Raw genomic sequence first — 18,194 nt, forward strand, 5'->3', positions numbered from 1 at the left:
CCGGAAAGGCAAATGTGGTAGCGGATGCTCTGAGCAGAAAAGCGGATTACGTCCCAATACGGGTAAGGTCGATGCAACTCGTGGTGACCTCAGGTATACTTGAACGTATTCGAGAGGCACAATTAGAAGCAGTAAAAGAGGAGAATTAGAAGAAGGAAAGAATAATTGGGCAGTTGAAAGATTTGACGGATGGGAATAACGGGTTGAAGACTCGATTCGGGAGAATATAGGTTCCAAATACTTGTGGGGTGAAGACACTTTTACTTGAGGAAGCTCATAAATCCCGATATTCAATCCATCCGGGAGCGACCAAAATGTACAATGATTTAAAGCAAAACTATTGGTGGCCCGTGATGAAAACAGATGTGGTGAAGAAAGTAGAGAAATGCTTGACATGTTTACAAGTCAAGGCGGAGCACCAAAAACCATACGGTAAACTTCAACCGTTGGAAATTCCGGTTTGGAAATGGGAACAAATCACCATGGATTTGTTGACCAAATTGCCCAAAACTAACCGCGGGTTTGATGCTATATGGGTAGTTGTAGATAGATTGACGAAAAGCGCTCACTTCATTCCAATTCGTGAGACCTATACATCCGAGAAGATGTCGGAAGTGTACACCAATGAAATCATAGCACGGCATGGGGTACCGATATCCTTTGTGTCAGACAGAGATACTCGATTTACTTCAAAATTTTGGCGGGAATTCCAAGAACAAATGGGGACTAAATTGTTCATTAGCACTGCTTACCATCCACAAACGGATGGGCAGAGTGAAAGAATAATACAAACGTTGGGAGATATGCTGCGAGCTTGCATTATTGACTTCGGAGGTAGTTGGGATGTCCATCTACCCTTGGTCGAATTTGCATATAACAATAGCTATCACGCGAGCATTAAGATGGCCCCGTATGAACTGTTATATGGCAGAAAATGTCGAACTCCGGTATGTTGGGGAGAAGTGGGTCCACGAGGGCTGGCACCTACCGATATAATCCGAACTACAAATGAGAAAATCGACATGGTTCGGGCACACTTGAAAGCGGCTCAAGACAGGCAAAAGGCGTATGCGGATAAAAGGAATAGGCCAATTGAATTTCGAGTTGGCGACATGGTTATGCTAAAAGTTTCCCCATGGAAGGGCATTATTAGATTCAGAAAAAGGGGGAAACTAAGCCCGAGATTTATTGGGCCATTCAGGATCACTGAACGGGTGGGCAAAGTAGCTTATCGTCTCGAATTACCCGAGGAGTTGAGTGGGATTCATAGTACGTTCCACGTGTCACATCTCCGAAAATGTTTGGCCGAAGAAACTGCTCATATCCACTACGATGATATCGAGGTGGATAACAACCTCAACTGTGCAGTAAAACCAATTGCGATTTTAGATCGTAAAGAGAAAAGTTTGAGGAACAAGGTGATTAATCAAGTCAAGGTCAAATGGGAGCACAGGAAAGGTTCGGACACTATGTGGGAGTCCGAAGAGGAGATGCGACGTCTCCACCCAACATTATTTGGTACGTACTTCGGTTTCGGGGACGAAACCCTTTTAAGGGGGTGGACTTGTAACACCCCGAAAATATAAAACTTTATATTAGAGTTATAAAGTATAAATAAACCAGACTTTACTAACTAGAAATTTTAATCTAGTTAGTTACAAGTTTAGAAATAACTGATAGTAGGGTTAAATGCAACTAAATTTAATATTGATTAAAGTGGAGGGGCTTAAGTTGTAAAAATTGAAACTTAATTTTAATTAAGTAACTAAAACAAACCAAAGACCCCCAAAAAGGAGGTGTCTGGTCGAACAAGCACACCAGGGGCGATCCCCACTCTTCCAAAACCCTCAAACTTCATTAAACTTGCAAATTGAAGGCTTAATCCAAGTTGAAATCGAAATTAAAGCATAGATTACTGATCCTCATCACAAGAGGATTACAAGGTATGTAAAATTTCATGAAAACCCTCAACTTGAATTTCTCATGTAATTGGGAAAATCTGAATTGTTAGTTGCATGTGTGTCTTATGATGATTTAGGAACAACTATGGTGTTTAGGGACAAACCCTAGACAAATAGAAGTTGAAATCATAAGAAAATTTGGGTGAATCCATGAACACCATTGTAGGTGATTAGTGGGTTATGTGTAATTTGATGAACACTAGGAAATAGATTGTGAATCTAGTGTAATTTGACCATTTTGAAGTGATTCCAGAAAATTTGAAATTATCAATCATGTAAAAAGGTTGAATGATGTGAAATTAGGGCTAAATAATAAACTAGAGATTTGATGTTTAAACATGTAAAAATTCTGCCCTTATAGTGTTTGTTGAAATGCCTCAAAGAAGGCTTGAAAACTGAATTGTAAGTTAAAAACGCATGATTATGATGAATGACAAAATGTGCGTTATGTATGTGAAACAAAGAGTTCTGAACATACAGTGATTGAACTCTATAGGAAAGGAAGACGGGACATCTAGCGGGCAAACCGGTGTGGACACACGTTTGAAGGGCTTGCTTTGAAGGTATGTAACTTGACCCGTTACATTAAGTAGATTTTGATAATCATATAATGCGTAATTGAATTTTTAGAATAAGAGTTGTTTGAATTAAAGCAGAGATGTCGCTACATAGAATAATAGGTCAAAGTTGGTTAGAACTCGTTGGTAGTCGTCACAAAAGGAGGATTCCTTAGACGAGCCAAACGGGTCGAATAATCAAAATAAGGCATGGTTGATGCTTCGGAATATGATGGATTGATCTTTGATATTGGTTGATTGATAACATATTAGAAATACAAGAATTTAAAATAATAGTATGCTAGAAAAGCGAAATCCGGAATTTGGGGTTGAGTGTAACGAACAAATTAAACAAGATATGGATTTCCAGGGACTAGTGTAACTTACGGTAGAGGTCAGATGCTTACGGTGGTTTGCCCCTGTGTCACTTCAACCATCAAACAAACTCCAAACCAATGAAATATTGTATTTCATACTTTGGACTTGTATAAATATGTGTATCGTTTGCACATATCAACTCTTGTTCGATTTCGAGCTCTACATCACTTTCTGGGGAATTATACGCAAACTGGTGCGTAAACGTACTCAGTTTAATGCGACAAATACTCCGGAACGTCAACATATACTCAACATACCTTAAATAACCCTTACATAACTTAGAAATAAGTTTTGAAGGCTTTGGTATAGCAAAAACAAGTTAATTTCGCTTACAGGGACTAAACTTGACAAACTGCGAAAGTATGCCAATTTGAACTGTAACGAACATTCCGGAACATGTCCATAAGTTAAACATACCATAAATATCCTTTACATAGCTTAGAAATAGGCTTTGAGGGGTTTGGTATGCTAAAACAAACTTTTGGATCATTCAGGGGCTAAAAGTGTCAAAAAGTGCACAAGTTTGCACTTTCGCGCATAACTTACGTTCTGAATACATCCGGACATCCAAAAATTTATGTAATCATTATAATATTATGCCTTAGTGTTTGGCATGAGAAAAATCCATTCGTCGCGTCATTTGGATGGTCTTTCGCGCTTATGCGCATTCCGTCGTAATTAAGCGAATATCGCGATCGTACGGCCAAACGAACCGACATCCGGAATATTTTTGAGCATATTTCAAGTCCCCTACACTTTAACTTCATCTTAGAGCCTTGAAATGAGGTTAACGGGGCTTAAACGTGCCAAAAATGGGCCAAGTTACGTGTTTCTGAAGTGCAGGGACCAAAATTGAAAATTCTGATCTGTGAACCTCAGGCGGGGCGCGTAAGGATTGACCAAATCCTTACGCGGGGCGCGTGGGACTGTCAGGCAGATTCAATGTATGCATTATGCAGTTGGCCTTTCGTTCGATCAAGGGGCGATGCCCTTTCACCCAATCAAGAGCCAAGGGGCATTTTCTGACTTACCACAACATTTCGACAAGTGTACGCACGAGATCGCGGCACGATATTCGATAAACGATCCTAACGGTTCCACTTTTCCTATAAATACCCCCCCCTTTTGTGTAAAAATCACAAGAATCAGATCTAAAAGCTCTAAGTTGAAGTATTGCTTCATACCTGAGTTTCTCTGATCTAGATTAGCATTCGGGGACCCTCCGTAAGTATTCTTTCGTTGTTTTATCGCTTTTCGAGTCCGAAAGTCAACGTTTTGTTGACTTTCTGCATTGACCAGCTTATGGTCGATGCGAAGTTCATGGAACTTCATAACGTGAGCGTGATCACGATGGTTATAGTCCGTAGTGACTATACCTACTGATCACCACGTTATCTAGGCTCAGTGACGAGTCGTAGTTTCGGCCAAAATGTGCATTCTTGCATATTTTGTAACCAAACTACTCGTGGGCATCAAAGCCGTTTGTTTTGATGTCAAACCTGTTTTCTAAACTTAGTTAAGCATGTTCTAACACGCTTAGCTCGTCACTTTTAGTTTAGTGCTTATATAGGGTCGTAAGGTAAGCGATCTAAACCATCGCTTATACTTTCGAACCCGACCCATTTGGTCGATCATTAGGATCCGACCAAACACATTAGGTGACCATAGCTATAACCTTCCGAGGTTATACCTTGTGGTCACGATGTTAGGCGTTCCAGACGCGTTCTACGCGAACGACGCGTAAGGTAGCATAAGCTACCTAAGCGGGTCGTGATGGGTCACAAGCACCTAGGTTAAGTTTCATTTTAGTATGTAGGCTTTGTTAAACCATATTACACGAGTCCCCATACTCGTTTGGTTTACGAACCCGCATACTATCCGTTCCTCCGATTTTAGGTACGGTATATTAACAAATCTACCTATTAGGTGTCGTTTGATATTCTGTGACCTAGCATTGTTTGGTTATTACACAAGAACTCCAAAGCAATCTCAGGTGAGTACATTGAACCCCTCTTTTACTGTTTTCCAAACTGTTTTGGGGTGAAACACATGTGCCTATCTGTTACATTCATGCTTTCCATGTTTTCACATCATATGCCTGCTATGTTGTTAGTACATTATAGTACACGATTTCATTACATTTTATGCTATGTATGCCCATTGTGTGCGTACTTAGTACATTGATTTACATTACATTTCTGTTGCATCTGTTTACTCAGCATATGGACACATTGATTTACATGAACATTTCTGCTTCGTATGTTTACTTAGCATACTTAGTAAAATTGTTTAGATCACATGCCTTCATTTTGTTATGACATTCGGTTTGTTTAACATGGAACAATACATTCATTAACATTAGCTACGCCGTTCGTTAGTAGGTAGTGGTACCATAGGAATTGACAACTCCCGTTTCTGAAATCCTGGGTTTGATAGGATTGGAAGGAATGACCGAATTCGATATACATAACTTAGATAAACCTTTAATTTGTTTGAGGGTTTATCGCCACAGTCTCAAGGGTTGGATGTATGCATATTTCACAATACCGCATAAATGTTAATATTAATAGAGCATGCATTTTTCCACAGAACATAACGTTGATTTAAACCACGTTTTACTTCAACGACTTGTTTTGTGCATTTTACATATGGTTTAAGTTGATACATCTCGCTTACCATACATGATACATTTTGGTATACACATTACATGATTTACATTGAACATAAACACGTTGACATTGACATACACATTTGGTGATTTACATTGAACATAGACATTTGACATGGTTTACACAATAAACAATTGAGTTATACAAGAACAATCTTACATGGTGGATGGTTTGGGTAAATGATTAAGTAACGAGGCATGTGTAATATGATACAAGCATGGTGGATACGCCGCTGGTACTTCCTATATATAAGTGTTTGTATGGTATTACATATCGTAGCGTTATTTGAATCATTTCAATTTGAGACATATGACATTTTATACAAATAACACACTTTTTACGAGACATTGTTTTACAAACGACTTATCTTATACAAACACATTTTACATGGTTATCCGTTTAACCATACAGTGTCTTCTTATTTATACATATCATCTGATTTTATCGTTTTTCAAATGATTTACAAGATAAAGCAAATTACAAGGTTCATGACTAAACATTTTCTCAAACATAAGTCATGAATTCCGTTTTCCCAAAACCAATGTATCTCACAGGCATTTTTATGCTGACGTACCTATTTTCACATGTGTTTTCAGGAGATGATGCATAGGACTTATCAAGATATACTTAGGCGGACATGTGCCTTAGTGACTTAAAACGAGACAAGAACTAGTTAATTTATGTTATGTACTATTTGGTTCTTGTTTGAACAATGTAAACTTTCATGTTTAATCAATAAAACGGAACTTCAATTGCCATGGATTTGAAACAATTAATTCTGTTACAACACTCCCCGACATTTCCGCCACGTTTTGTATGTTCTACGTGGTCGGGGTGTGACAGAAAAGTTGGTATCAGAGCCAATGGTTATAGGGAATTAGGTTATTAGTAATGCTTTGACCTAGTCTATAACCTTCCTAGGACCCTAACGCGAGTTTACTTGCGTTTAGTCACAAAACAATACCGTCACCTATCCTTAGGCGACGACCACAACAAGAACATAAATTTCAAAACCGCTTTGAAAACCAATCATCTGTTCTAGGATGATTGATTACTAGGTTTTGAACCCTCTGTTATAAGGTTTTGAACCCCTTTGAATTTTCAAAACTCTCGTCAAAGTTTTGGGTCCGAAATAGTGTGAACACGTGCGAACTGGAAGAGTGAATGCCTGTACCCTGGGTTTTCTGTCTAAGGTTAGAGTGTTCGTACAAATCCACATAATCGGACCAGTCACTCTTACCTGGGAACTCTTGGGGTGAGTGTCCACTTATAGGCGAGCATGTCTTCGCGATACACTATAAGGATCTATTTACTTTGATTCAGCCTTGGTGTTGTTTGTTTGATTCATGATTCAAACAAATGACCATCAACCGTGATTACGGTCGTTGATTGTAACATCTTATTCTTACCCAATACCATTTTATTTGTTTCCTTTCATGTTTTCCTCTTTTAGAATGCCTCCTCGACGCGAACACCAGATAGCAACTGCCGAGCTGGCAGAAATTATTGCGCAGCAGATGGCTGCTCAATTCCCAAATCTCTTTGCTCAATGGAACCAAGCCAACAACAACAACAATGGCACATGCAATTTCAAGAACTTTAACTCGGCTAAACCACTCAAGTTTAGTGGTTCTGAGGGAGCAACTGGGCTTCTTCAATGGTTCGAGAGCATCGAGAATACTTTTCGCCACGTGCAGTGTCCGGATAATCGCAAGGTCGAGTTTTCTTCGAGTGTGTTTCAGAAGAGGACTCTTACATGGTGGAACGGGGTAACGAGAGACCGTGGTGCAGATGTTGCTCTAGCACAGACATGGGCTGAACTGAGAGCTCTTATGATGAGGGAGTTTTGTCCTCGTCATGAACAACGAGCATTGGAGAAGGATTTTGATGATTTGAAACAAGATAGTGGCGAACACAGGGCATATACTGATAGGTTTGAGGAGTTGAGTCTACTTTGCCCGACTATGGTCGCCCCACTCGACAAGGCTATCGAAAGGTACATCGACGGCCTGTCTGACTCGGTACAAGACATTATCACTGGTAGCAACCCTACCACACTCTGTCAGGCCATTGAGCTATCTGCAACCTTGACTGAATCGCAGATCAGAAAGCATAAACTTTTTCGAAAGGGTGACAAGAAGCCAATCGAGGAATCAAAGACCATGGATGAACAAACTGGATCCCCTGAGAAGTCTAAGAAGCGTAAGGCTTCGCAGAATTGTGCGATTGCTGCTCAACCCAACCAAAACACCCGCAACCAACCAACTCAACCTCCTGCAAAGAAACCTTATGCCGGTACTGCACCGAAATGCGACAAATGTAATGCACACCACTTAGCTCACCTACAGTGCCGATTATGTGCATCATGTGGGCGACTCGGTCACCTGGCAAATGCTTGTCGATTTACCCCAAACCAAGGTGGTCCAAACCAACCTCAAGTAAATCCTGCTCAAGCTCGTCTTCCACTAGGTCCTTGCTTCAACTGTGACGAAATGGGCCATTTCCGGAGAAATTGCCCAAAGATTGCTAATGCGAATCCAGCGCAAGGATGAGCATCGGACCAACTAGAAGACAATGTTGTTTAGAGATAATCAAGCCTTATGTAGTATTTTCTTTTGTAATCAAGGCCCATGAAACAGTTGTTGTTGTTTATAAATAAATCTTTTTATTTTACATTGCAATGTTCAAATGTGATGTTATGTATAAACAACGTATCCTCTTCAATACCGACAATCAAGGGACCGTATTCCTTGAAGAACAGACTACCCCGTAATTTTTTTCCATTTTATCATCTCTTGTGTTCTCCACGAATACCCAAAGTACCACTATAAATTCTTAATAGGGTACCTAAGGGTATTTCCGTATATTCAAAAATTATTGTACCTCAATTCGAAAATTACGTTTTCTTGAAAACGAAATCGAATTTATAGGAGATCTTTCTATCTTCATAGTTAGATTCTTGCTAATGTTTAAAGTACCGAATGAAATCCATGAAATGGATTCCTAGTGTGCTTTAAATGCATGTACGTAATCAACAAAACAAATTAACAAATTAAAGATCTAGATAAACAATTTTGTGGTTATGTGACTATGTGTTTATGCATCTTGTCTTTCCATTTATGCATTTTGTGTTTTTGTATACTCTGGATATTCGCTATCCAAATCCTCGTAGAATCTTTCATACCTTCATATGAGGGATTCGTAGTAGGATATTCAAAAAGGTACTATCTTAAATCCTTAATGGACTTCTACGTTGTAGTTAAGTCCCTTGGATTATAAAGTACTATTCCAAACTTTAAGGACAATACGCGTCGATATAGTTGAAGAGATTGGTTCGACAATCTAGTTAAAGACATCCTACATCGATGTAGTTAAATATTCCCCGTGGGTAGTTTAGTTAAATATTCCCTGTGGGTAGTTTAATTAAATATTCCCCGTGGGTAGTTTAATTAAATATTCCCCATAGGTAGTTTAGTTAAATAGATCATTCGTTGATCTAAGTTAAAGAGATTGGTTTGACAATCTAGTTGAATATATCATGTGTTGATATAGTTAAAGAGGCCCTCGGGTGGTCTAGTTAAAGAGATCCTACGTCGATCTAAGTTAAAGAGATTGGTTCGACAATCTAGTTGAATATGTCATGCGTTGATATAGTTAAAGAGGCCCTCGGGTGGTCTAGTTAAAGAGATCCTACGTCGATCTAAGTTAAAGAGATTGGTTCGACAATCTAGTTGAATATGTCAGGCGTTGATATAGTTAAAGAGGCCCTCGGGTGGTCTAGTTAAAGAGATCCTACGTCGATCTAAGTTAAATAGATTGGCTCGACAATCTAGTTAAAGACATCCTACGTTGATGTAGTTAAATATTTCTCTTGGGTAGTTTAGCTGAAGAGATTATTCGTTTGATATTTTTCCCATACGCATTATGAAATGAACTGTGCGGACTGTGCAAGGAAGTACGTAATTATGGAGGCCTACATAATTATGGAATTCAGTGCACAGAAACCACAGGGAGTTTTGTCATGTGTTAAGACCTACAGTGACAAGAGTAATGATACGGGAAAAGTCTTGGATTTTGACCAATGTCATTTATCCTTACACTCCCCAATTCTGATTTCAAGCACGCACAAGTTTCCTCTAAAACTAAATTTCGGGACGAAATTTCCTAAAGTAGGGGAGACTGTGACACCTGTGTCACTTCAACCATCAAACAAACTCCAAACCAATGAAATATTGTATTTCATACTTTGGACTTGTATAAATATGTGTATCGTTTGCACATATCAACTCTTGTTCGATTTCGAGCTCTACATCACTTTCTGGGGAATTATACGCAAACTGGTGCGTAAACGTACTCAGTTTAATGCGACAAATACTCCGGAACATCAACATATACTCAACATACCTTAAATAACCCTTACATAACTTAGAAATAAGTTTTGAAGGCTTTGGTATAGCAAAAACAAGTTAATTTCCCTTACAGGGACTAAACTTGACAAACTGCGAAAGTATGCCAATTTGAACTGTAACGGACATTCCAAAACATGTCCATAAGTTAAACATACCATAAATATCCTTTACATAGCTTAGAAATAGGCTTTGAGGGGTTTGGTATGCTAAAACAAACTTTTGGATCATTCAGGGGCTAAAAGTGTCAAAAAGTGCACAAGTTTGCACTTTCGCGCATAACTTACGTTCTGAATACATCCGGACATCCAAAAATTTATGTAAGCATTATAATATTATGCCTTAGTGTTTGGCATGAGAAAAATCCATTCGTCGCGTCATTTGGATCGTCTTTCGCGCTTATGCGCATTCCGTCGTAATTAAGCGAATATCGCGATCGTACGGCCAAACGAACCGACATCCGGAATATTTTTGAGCATATTTCAAGTCCCCTACACTTTAACTTCATCTTAGAGCCTTGAAATGAGGTTAACGGGGCTTAAACGTGCCAAAAATGGGCCAAATTACGTGTTTCTGAAGTGCAGGGACCAAAATTGAAAATTCTGATCTGTGAACCTCAGGCGGGGCGCGTAAGGATTGACCAAATCCTTACGCGGGGCGCGTGGGACTGTCAGGCAGATTCAATGTATGCATTTAATGCAGTTGGCCTTTCGTTCGATCAAGGGGCGATGCCCTTTCACCCAATCAAGAGCCAAGGGGCATTTTCTGACTTACCACAACATTTCGACAAGTGTACGCACGAGATCGCGGCACGATATTCGATAAACGATCCTAACGGTTCCACTTTTCCTATAAATACCCCCCCCCTTTTGTGTAAAAATCACAAGAATCAGATCTAAAAGCTCTAAGTTGAAGTATTGCTTCATACCTGAGTTTCTCTGATCTAGATTAGCATTCGGGGACCCTCCGTAAGTATTCTTTCGTTGTTTTATCGCTTTTCGAGTCCGAAAGTCAACGTTTTGTTGACTTTCTGCATTGACCAGCTTATGGTCGATGCGAAGTTCATGGAACTTCATAACGTGAGCGTGATCACGATGGTTATAGTCCGTAGTGACTATACCTACTGATCACCACATTATCTAGGCTCAGTGACGAGTCGTAGTTTCGGCCAAAATGTGCATTCTTGCATATTTTGTAACCAAACTACTCGTGAGCATCAAAGCCGTTTGTTTTGATGTCAAACCTGTTTTCTAAACTTAGTTAAGCATGTTCTAACACGCTTAGCTCGTCACTTTTAGTTTAGTGCTTATATAGGGTCGTAAGGTAAGCGATCTAAACCATCGCTTATACTTTCGAACCCGACCCATTTGGTCGATCATTAGGATCCGACCAAACACATTAGGTGACCATAGCTATAACCTTCCGAGGTTATACCTTGTGGTCACGATGTTAGGCGTTCCAGACGCGTTCTACGCGAACTGTTAGTACATAAACGTCTGTAGCTTCCGTCAGCTTAAAGTCTTTATTTTGTTAAAGTTGTATAGTTTAATGTATAAGGCGTCAGAATACAGGGTTTGTTTTGTAAAAGTGCTGCTTTGTAAGCCGATCGGCTGGCCTAGCCGATCGAACAGCCTAACCGATCGAACAGCTGTTCGATCGGGTGGCCCAACCGATCGGTTAGCCTAACCGATCGGACAGCACTTAGCTTATTCTGACTTGCCTATAAATAGAAGTTCAGTCAGCTCATTTAGGACTTTTGAATCTGTCTGTAACCTAGAGAGCTGAAGTCTGTGATCAACTGGAACTTGTATCTTGTCATATATTTCAATTGAATTGCAGACTATTGAACATGGAAATCATATGTCTTTCTGTATCTGTATATGATTTGCTGGATTCCGCACAGCAATCATAGTGTGACATTCATTAACAGGAAGATCTCGATCAACCAGGGACCAACAAGTGGTATCAGAGCTATGGATGTTGATTGAAGATACCAGAAGACATAGTTCATCGATTTCAGTCAAATTCTTGTAGATTTGAAGAGAGATTCAACTGAATTCAAGCGAAGATTGCATTGTGAAGAACAAATTTCATCGGAAATTTGTTTCTGATATAGTTTTCACCGGAAAACTTGCAGATCTACTCTATCTTTCTCATATTTCTCTCCGTTCTTCATCTTTTTCATCATAAAACTTGAAAAACTCAAAATTAAAACAGATTCAATGGATAAAACTTGATAAAATTACTATCAATCGGTTCGGAATCTAAAATTTTACAATCCTACTAAGTTTCATAATCAGATTCAAACAAATTCGTGTTAAAATTGAACAATTTCAATGAAAAACTGCATGAACTTGCTGATGTCAGCTGGTCGAATCGATTAGCATATTCATTCGTTTGCTGATGTCATCGATTTGAAAGAGATAACCGTTCAAAGATATTTTGGAAGTTATTGCTGACATCATCTTGGTAATCTGATCGAACAGCTGATCGATCGGACTGCATTGTTGTTAAAAGGAAGTTTGAAGTTTACTAAATTCCTATTCGATCGAACAGCTGATCGATCGAACAGCATTTGTCTAACCGATCGGCTAAGCTACTCGATCGAACACACTACTCGATCGACTACCCTGTTCGATCCAAGTGTTAGTGTTAAGCGTTTTTAAGAAGTCAAAATTTTTCTAAGTGTTTGTCTGATTTTACAGGAACATTCAAAATGGATGACATATTCACAAACCCTTTTAGTGATATGTATGGTTTCACTGTAAGCTCAGGAGGATCAGGAAATCCAGAAAATGATGATTCTACATCAAACAATACCAACACAAATCAAATCAAAGAGAAAAGGAAGGAAGCATGGGAATCAGAAAGCGCATTTGGAACTTTTAATCGTCCTCCAAAGTTAATGGCTATTGAAGATTATACAAGATGGGCAATAAAATTTGAAGAATGGCTGATGGCGTTTGCTTTCCCAAGCTGGAAAAGCATGAAAAATGGGTATGCTGCGGGTAAAAACAATGGTGAAGTATTGAGAAGTAATGAAGAGATTGATCTATTCGTTGCTGAACAGAAATGTGTAGCACTACTATTTCAATCTGTCAGGGAAGATATTATTTCACTAATCAGCTACACCAACGCCAAAGATTTGTGGGATAAACTGGGAAAGAAATGTCTGGGAAGTAAAGAAATCTTAAAGAACAAAACTAAACTACTAAAAAAGGAGTTTGATATGTTCAGTTGTTTCAAAAATGAGTCAGTCTGCAAGATGATCGAACGTTTTGGTCATCTTAAATTGGAACTTGCACGTCATGATATCAAATATCCTGATGAGGAGATAGTTGATAAACTGTTCGATTCTTTACCAGATGAAATGGACTGGAGGTACTATGCTTTGATGTTGAAAAACACCATTCCGCCAGAAGAACTAAAACCAGATGTAGTGATTGAACGACTGGAAAGCCATGAGCTAGAATTGAAGAAAACGTACAAAGTCCATCATTCATATCAACAAAATCCAGAACTATACTATCCCAAAAGTTTGATGCCCAAAGCCTCATCACCGAAAACTGCATTTTCTGCCGAAAACATGTCTCCAGCTCCTAAAGAAAATCAAAGCAACTCAAACAAAGAAAGTCACAGTGGATATCATAGTGGGTCTACTTCTATTTCTACTGCCTCGACAAATCGTTCTGATTCAAAGTTCTCATGTAATATTGCTGTTGATCTGAAAAATGCACAAAACTTTGATGAAGAATCTGTGAAGCAACAGATGGTGTTTCTAGCATCTGTGCTAGAATCATATGAGGGGCTGATTGCTGGAAAGATTGGGAATACTAATCTGACAAAAGAAGACTATGATCAGATAGATCCCGAAGAGATGGAGTTAATTGATATCCAATGGGCAATGGCGAGTGCAGTGCGACGTGCACAACGCTTTATGGAGATAACGGGAAGAAAAACAATCGGTGGTCCTTCAACAAAGCTGGGATTTGATAAATCAAAGGTGAAGTGTTTCAAGTGCAAACAGAAAGGCCACTTCAAACGAGAATGCCGAAATGCATATGTTGAAGAATCTGAGAATCCATTCAAGGATGACTACTACAAGAAAGCTATCTATCATCAGAATAAGTCCGAACCGCCAAGAATAAAGCAATCTGAAGACAACAAAGGAAAATCTAGAGCTTTGGCAGTGATTTACGATGATGAAGGATATGATTGGAGTAAGGAAGTATTACCTGAAGATGATGCTATTGGTTATGCTTTTATGGCGAGTCATAATGAACCAATTCAATGGAAGGATAATCGTACAGAACAACAAAAGTACGAATATCGAAAAATGGTTGCTGAAGCAAAGATCATCCGACTCTCAGGTGTTTATGAGGAAGCAAAACGTGCAAACCGATGGGATCCAGATAGAGAGTGTTATTTGGATGAATATGGTAACATTGCTGTCGACTACAAGAAGATAGACATTGAAGCCATTATCCAAGAATACAAAGAAGAGGATGAGTACTGGCAACACAAATGGTGGGGTACACCAACATCGAAAATGATCGAGGAAGAAAGAGAGAAAGAAAGAAAAGAAAAGGAGAAGTTAGAAGAACCTGTGAAAATTGACACCGGGATGATCAACACTGCACAGGAGATGACAGCTGAAAACTTGAGAGAAATGGCTGATAAAGTGCTTGCTGTCAAAGCACTTGAGGTAGATTCTACTCCTAATTCTGAGTCAAAGAAACAGGTCAGTCAAACTAAGTCATCAACTGTGTCAGGTAACAAAAACAATTGCAATACTGATTGCAAAAGTTGTAATAAACAATGCAACTTTTGTACAACAGTCACATACCTCAATGGGGAGAAAATCAAGAATCTGACAAATAATGTTAGAAAACTTGAAAGTCAAATTCTTGATTGTGACAAAGAGTCAAAAGAATCAGCTGAACAAATAAAAGAATTAAAAACTGAAAACCAGAAAATTAAAACTGATCATGACAAAATTCTTCTTGAAAGCAGAAATGTTGTTGAAAAATTTGAAAAATTGAAAAATGTCGTTAAAGAGAGTGATGATAGAAATGGAAAAACAACTAAGGAAAACGAGCATTTAAGAGCTGTTTTGATAATAAAAGAGGAAACAATCAACAAACAACTGGATGAGATAGCAAAATTAAAACTGAAGGTTCAAGAAAGTGAAATTGAAAATGAAAGAATCCAGTTAAAATTAAACAGCTATAGCTCAGCTAGCTTTGTTTTGCAGCACATAGTTCCTAAACCCATAGGGAAAAACAAAGCTGGTGAGGATGTGTTTGCGGATGGAACAGGTGTAGGGTTTCACAGAGTTCCACCGCCAATCTTAGACAACTACACGAAAAAGCAGTCTAGTTTGGTGGAAATTGAAGAAGAAAATGATGTTACATTCCCTGAGAGTATTGATGTCACGTTCACGTCTTCCAATGACGAGGGTGTCCAAAATGATGTGGTGAAAAGTGTGGTGGATAATGTGCTTAAACCAGATTGTGACACTTCTGAGGAGGATGGTTGTTTTCTAGACAAATACATTCCGAAACAGAAATCCAAAAGCAACTTACATGATGAATCTGATCTTGTCATGTACAAGATGTCAGGATCGGATAAGTTGTTTTCGGATTCCAAGTTTCCATTAGAGAATGTGAATCTGAACAAATTGGCCAAAGTTTTTAAATTGATTGAAGTCGAGTTGTCAACGGTAAACACTCGAAAGGTCGAAAAGGTTCATAACAGGAAAACTGCCTATCCATCACGGGGTTATAATAATAACAACAGAAATTGGTCAGGTGGTTATCAGGGGGGTAAATCATATCAGAAAAGATTTGATCAAAATAAAAGGTATGACAAAAAGAAAACATTTGTGAACAGCTCAAGTTCACTTGCTGAGGAAGAACAGAAAATTTTTTCAAAATCTAACAAAGAATTTTTTGAGAAGAAAGCTTCACAAATTCAGTCTGAAGGCACAAGTCAAGTAGTTGATACTCGTACTTGCTTCAAATGTAATCAAATGGGTCATATTGCACGAAAGTGTACTGTTGTAAAACCTAAGACTGAAATTGTGAAGGTTCAACAAAGAAAAGATGACAAAAAGGGAAAAGCACCGATGTATGTTGAGAAGAAAATTGTTCAAACTAACAACTTGAAAGAAAAATCTAAACACGTGAAGAAGTTGGTACCTAAACAAGATAAATTTTATAAGCGGGGTGCTGAAACTCAACAAGTGTGGAAACCAAAGGTTGTAACAAAAATTGAGAAGAAGGTCTCAATTCCTGAGGTGAAAAATGCTGAAGAATCAATGACAATTGATTATGATGCAAATTTTCCACCCCTTAATTCAAAGAATTTCAAAATTCAAGTTGCAAAAGTCACGGTTGTCCCTAAGGCTGATAAGGCCTGGGTGGACTCCATGTTTGACTAAACAATTTGAATTGCCGGAGCTTCCTGGATTGCGAAGCATGAATCGGCATCTTTCTTGAAAGTTGTTTAAATGATGATTTGTTATGTGCAGGATCTTCCAAAACTTGTATCCAGGTGGATAATGGATAGTGGAGCTTCAAGGCATATGACAGGGAAGACCGCATTGCTGTATGATGTGAATGACATTAATGGTGGTTATGTGGGTTTTGCGGGTAATCAAGGAGGCAGGATCATAGGTGAAGGAACATTATCAAATGGTATTATCACGTTTGAGAGAGTTAACTACATCGCTGAGCTGGAGAACAACCTGCTGAGTATCTCCCAGATCTGTGACAGGATGTATACTACTTATTTCACTGACAAAGAATGTTTAATCTTGAAACCGGGATTTGTGATACCTGAAGAGTGGATCATCATGAGGGCACCAAGAGTCAACGATCTGTACGTGTTGGACATGAGCGTTGCTACTACAACCACGGGTCAGGCTCATTGTTTTGTGTCCAGAGCAACGGAAAAGGAGTCAAGGTTATGGCACAGAAAGATGGGGCATATTCACCTAAGGAAAATGAATCACTTAGTGCATAACGACTTGGTCACCGGAGTGAATATTAAAGGTTTTCATCTGGAAGGGGAGTGCATAAGCTGTGTCAGAGGTAAACAGAAGAAAAAGTCACACCCTACAAAACAAGTCAATTCAGTTTCGAGACCTTTGGAAAGACTTCACATGGATTTGTTCGGTCCAGTGAATGTTAAAAGTATAACAGGAGATTCTTACTGTTTGGTCGTGACTGATGACTACTCCAGATTTTCGTGGGTCATGTTCTTGAAAACGAAAGACGAAACCTTTGATAGTTTGGTAGTTTTGTTTAAGAAAATTGAGAATCTGTACCAGAGACCGATTTGTAGAATTCGAAGTGACAATGGTACTGAGTTCAAAAACAGTAAGATGGAGGAATACTGTGATGAAAGAGGTATACTGCATGAGTTTAGTGCTCCATACACTCCTCAACAAAATGGAGTTGCAGAACGCAAGAACCGGACGCTAATCGAGACAGCCAGAACACTGCTTGCAGATTCCAAGTTACCAATCAATTTCTGGGCTGAAGCTGTTTCTGCTGCATGCTATACTCTCAACAGAGTTCTTACTGTGAAGAAGTTCAACAAGACGTGTTTTGAGCTAATCAATAAACGCAAGCCGAATTTGAAATATCTAGAACCGTTTGGGTCACCCTGTACGGTAATAGAGCCTAATGGGAAGTTTGGTACAAAGAGCTTTGAAGGAATCTTTGTTGGTTATTCAGGTCCTACACGGAGAGTCTTTGTTCCAAGTGAAAAGCGTATTATTGAAGCAGCAAATGTTGAATGTCAAGGTTATACTATGCCACCTCAAAATCCTGGTGATTCATGGCGTTATAACTATGATAGACTTTGGGGATCGTTTGACATGAGAAAAGAATCTGAAGAGGAAGAAGATTTCTTTGATGAGCTGGATGTTTTTCGAGAATATGAATCATCGCTCAGATTTCCAGCAGAATATACGAGAAGATCTAGTGAAACATCAAATGACAATGAAGCAGGTCCTAGCAATACTGGTGATCATGAGGATGAAGTTGCTCCTGGTAATCAGTCAGTGGTAAATGATAATCAAGAAGCTGAAAATATGCCAATGTTTGATGACAGTGATTCAGACCTTGAGGGGGAGCAAATCCAGGTATTAAGTCAAACAAACCAAGTTAGTGAGCCGGATGCTGAACAGAATGTTACAAATCTAGAAGGAAATGT

This window comes from Helianthus annuus, chromosome 11 (genome assembly GCF_002127325.2).
Source record: "Helianthus annuus cultivar XRQ/B chromosome 11, HanXRQr2.0-SUNRISE, whole genome shotgun sequence".
NCBI lineage: Eukaryota > Viridiplantae > Streptophyta > Magnoliopsida > Asterales > Asteraceae > Helianthus > Helianthus annuus.